The sequence below is a fragment of the Vicia villosa genome, unplaced genomic scaffold (assembly GCF_029867415.1).
Source record: "Vicia villosa cultivar HV-30 ecotype Madison, WI unplaced genomic scaffold, Vvil1.0 ctg.002076F_1_1, whole genome shotgun sequence".
NCBI lineage: Eukaryota > Viridiplantae > Streptophyta > Magnoliopsida > Fabales > Fabaceae > Vicia > Vicia villosa.
The window spans coordinates 215,724-220,619 of NW_026705830.1; the positions used below are offsets into that span (position 1 = coordinate 215,724).

Consider the following 4,896-nt stretch of genomic DNA (forward strand, 5'->3'; position numbering starts at 1 on the left):
TTTAAATTGAGATCTTTTATATTCTATTAAAAAAAATTAAATTATTATAATATTTATCTAAAATTTATTTTTCAAACTTTTTGAGAAGCAAAATTATTTATTAAACTATTATAATTAATTTCCAGTTAACATTTTCTTTTTTCAATTGATAATAAAACTAATCCATTTAATCTTTATTGAGACATTTTGATTTTACATAAGATTTTATTAAAATTTTAATTTCGAAAAACTTCGGCGAAGCAATAGGAATCATCAATATTATTCTATAAACAACTAATGCATTTGGAAAAAAGTTCAATATATATTAAAAATATTAATATATCGATTATCGTATATATAAGACCAAGTGCAATGGGGAGTAGAATTAAAGTCAACATGGGGAAAAGATGTGCAATGGGGAGTTGAATGTGGTGTTGAGTGTGTGTTGGAGGAGAGAGATGTTGAGAAAACTCAACACCAAGTAATCTGTCCCAGAAGCTGACGTGGCAGCGTGTGAGTGGAGCAACGCAGGCGCGTGTGGGCCACGCGCTGGAGTGAGAGTGGGAGAGTTCTGCACGCGGAGAGAGAATGGAAAAGGAGATAAGTGCAGCCACGTGGCTGTTTCTGATTGGCTGGCCAGATTTTTATCCATTTAATACTTTGAACTCAATTATTTCGCTGCAAATTAATTTTTTTTTTTTTTAATACCAAAATTCATGATTTTTTTTCTCTATAAATAGAGACTTGGTTCATTTGATTTGGACACAGAAAAAAAAACCAAGTTTTTCACTATATTTCTCTATTATTATCTTTCTATTAGTGTTTTTTTTTTAAGTTAAGTGTCTTTTTTTAGTGAAATGGATCCCAATAATCATTTTAACACTCAAAATTCTGCTAATTTTCCATTTAACCAAAATCCCAACAATTTTCAAAATCCCAACAATTATCAAAATCCCAACTATTATCAAAATCCAAATCAATTTTCCAACCAACATCCTCAAAACATACCTAGTTTTGGTTTTCCACCAAATTTCAACCAGTCATCCTCTGTTCCAAACTTTCAACCATATTATGGATCTATGCCGAGAAATCCATCTCAAACACCCCCGTTTAATGGTTATGTGACAATGGCGAATGCAAATTTTCCAAGTGGTGGTGTACCTGAATTTCCCGAGTTTTCAACACAACTAACTATTGGTGGCATGATAGTTTCTAATGAAGTCGCTCCAAATTCAGAGGATTCAACTCCTAAGAGCAGGAAAACTCAGCAACCAGCATGGAACACTGAACAAAATTTGGTGCTAATTAGTGGGTGGATTAAATTTGGAACAAGCAGTGTTGTCGGAAGAAACCAGAAAGGTGAAACATATTGGGGTAAAATTGCTGAGTATTGTAATGAGCATTGCTCATTCGATCCTCCGCGTGATGGACCTGCATGCCGAAACCGTTTTAATTATATGAACAAAGTGTTGGGTAAATGGATTGGCGCTTATGATGGCGCTAAGCGTATGCAAGGAAGTGGTTGGTCGGAGAATGATGTTTTGGCAAAAGCGCAGGAATTATATGCATGTGGGAAGAATGTTAGATTCACTTTAATGGAAGAATGGCACGCTCTCCGTGATCAACCACGTTATGTTAGTCAAGTAGGAGGAAATATTGGCTCAGGAAGTAGTGGATCTAAGAGATCTCGCGAGAGTGATGCATGTGGCTCAAACACTGTAGAATCCAGTGCTCGTCCTATAGGAAGGGAGGCAGCTAAAAAAAAGGGTAAAAAGAAAAGCAAGGAATATGCCTCGGAGGTGGTGGACAAAGAATGGGCTGAATACAAAGAATTCAAGACGAAAGAGCTTGAACGATTGGACAACATAGCCTTGATGCAACAGCAGGCTAACAATATAGCCTTGGAAAAGACTAAAACCAAGAAAATGAAGATGTATCTAAAGCTAACTTCCGAAGAGCATCTAGATGACCGGAAGAACCAGCTGTTGAAAAAGTTGGAGGCAGAACTGTTTGATAATTAATTTCAATGAAGTATTTGTCAGTGTAGTGTTTGCTTTAATTATTGTTGTTTCAATATGTCAGTGTAGTGTTTGCTTTAATTATTGTTGTTTCAATATGTCAGTGTAGTGTTTGCTTTAATTATTGTCGAATCTATATGTCAGTGTAGTGTTTGCTTTAATTATTGTTGTTTCAATATGCCAGTGTAGTGTTTGCTTTAATTATTGTAGAAAATATCTCAATAGAGATCATGCAGCGGCAAACCAAAGACTAATTGACGACTACTTTGCCAATGAGCCTACATATGGCGATGCAATGTTTCGTCGTCGGTACCGGATGAAAAAAATGTTTTCCTTCGAATCGTTGGGGACCTTTCAAGTAGTGATAACTACTTCACCCATCGAGTTGATGCAGCCAATAAAGAAGGTATATCACCCTTAGCAAAATGTACCACAGCAATGCGAATGTTAGCATATGGTGTTGCAGCAGATGCGGTCGATGAGTACATCAAAATAGGAGGTACTACAGCATTGGAGTGCTTACGTAGATTCTGTAAAGGAATCATACGCTTCTACGAGCAAGTGTATCTGAGAGCACCAACCCAAGATGACCTGCAAAGAATACTGCATGTTAGTGAAATGCGGGGGTTCCCAGGGATGATTGGGAGTATTGACTGCATGCATTGGGAGTGGAAAATTTGTCCTAAAGCATGGGAAGGACAATTTACTAGAGGGGATAAGGGAACCACCACAGTTATTCTTGAAGCAGTTGCATCTCATGACCTATGGATCTGGCATGCCTTTTTTGGATGTCCGGGAACGTTGAACGATATAAACGTTCTAGACCGGTCACCAGTGTTTGATGACGTGGAACAGGGAAAGGCTCCAAGTGTGAATTTCTTTGTGAATCAACGTCCATATAATATGGCATACTATCTAGCTGATGGTATCTACCCTTCTTATCTAACTTTCGTCAAATCGATTAGACTTCCTCAAAGTGAACCCGATAAATTATTTGCAAAATTTCAGGAGGGATGTCGGAAGGACATCGAACGTGCATTTGGAGTGCTCCAAGCTCGATTTAAAATCATCCGTGAACCAGCTCGCTTGTGGGACATAGCTGATTTGGGTATCATCATGAGGTCATGCATCATATTACATAATATGATTGTTGAGGATGAACGAGATTCATATTCTCAACGTTGGACCGATTTTGAGCAATCTGGGGAAAGTGGATCTAGTGCACCACAACCATACTCGACCGAGGTGTTACCCGCTTTTGCAAATCATGTGCGTGCTAGATCAGAGTTCCGTGATCCAAATGTTCATAAAGAATTGCAAGCCGATCTAGTGAAGCACATATGGACAAAGTTTGGAATGTTCCGTGATTGAATTATTTGTGTGTTGTATTGCATTTTAAATTATTTGTATCGTACTAATTACGTTACTTGTGTGTTGTATTGCATTTTAAATTATTTGTAACGTACTAATTACGTTAATTGTGTGTTGTATTTTAAATTAATTTAAGATGATTTGTATCGTATCCAATTATTTAAATAAATTTTGTTTTTATTACAAAAAATTAAAAAATAAATTATTAAGTATTTATTATTTTAATTTAATTTTAATCGATAATTGTAATTTTATGTAATCATAAAAATAAAATTTAAATAAGAATATGAAAATAAAAAGTGGTGGGGTAGGGTGTTGAATGAAAAACCATTGGAGAGGGTAAAAGTTGAATGGGTGTTGAGTTATTAGGTGGAAGAAAGAGAAAATGATGTGGAGTGTTGAGAGTTGAAAAAGTTGGTGTTGAGTTTTTCAACCATTGTAAATGGTCTAAGTGATAAGCTTGAAAGTTGAAAACTTATGATTTTTTACTCCACTAATACAGTATGCACGTTGCCAAGTGTCGCACCACCACAAGATAAGGTTGGATTTTTATGTTTTCTCTCTTAATGTTTTCTCTCTTAATAATCCATTCACACAATCCAACACAATAATAAATTGAGATTTTTCTATTTCTTCTCACTCTTAACATTATCTTTCTCATTGTAAATCATCCTCCTTATTGTAGATTTGTTTTCATTATGAAAAATTCGGATTCTTTGGTTTTGTTTTAAAAATCAAATTGAACCTTGAATAAAAATTATTTGTTGCATCCTAAAAAGCAAATATTATATAAACGTTTGTCTTAACGGAATTAACGGAATAGTAAGGAAATCGAACTATCTAAGATCCAATTGAGTTGGATCTTAATTTCTATAATGAAAAGACATGTGACTGGGATGAGATGAATGATGTTTTGCAGTGCTAGAAATCTATTAGCTAGGTATATAGATTTACTCTATAAAAGTGTAAGGATGTGTTTGGTTTAGAAGAGAAGTTGTGAAGAGAGAAATAGATAAGAGAGAATGTGAGAAGAGAGAAAAAGATAAGAAATAAAGTAGATTTGATATAGTGATTGGTATAAGAGAAAGAAAAGAGAAATAGAGAAGAGAGAAGTGTAGTATTTTTTTAAAAGTACAATAATGCCCATACACTAAATAATATTTCTATCAAAGTTAATTTAATTCTTGTATTTAAATTTAAATAATTAATTAATTATATCAGTTTTTAATTTAATTTAAAAAAATAAATTGTTAATAATAATATTATTTTGATAGAATTGATAAATATTTTAATGATATTATAACGTGAATGAATATTTTTTTGTTGGCAATATTGTATTACATATTAGTCTAACTAATAACATGAGGGTAATTGGGGAAAGACAAAAAATTATGAGCTAATTGTTGTTTTCTTCTCATCTCAGGAGAGAAATGAAAAAGTGCATGGGCCCACAAAAATTAATCTCTCTTCTCTATTTCATCTCTCAACCAAGCAAGAGAAATAGACCATTTCTCTTCTACTTCTCTCT

General features: G+C 34.1%; 1 pseudogene; it reads left to right on the top strand.

Annotated features, from left to right (window-relative positions):
• Nucleotides 1-849: 849 nt before the first annotated feature.
• LOC131637721 (uncharacterized) lies at nucleotides 850-3,368 on the top strand (annotated as a pseudogene).
• Nucleotides 3,369-4,896: the final 1,528 nt, after the last annotated feature.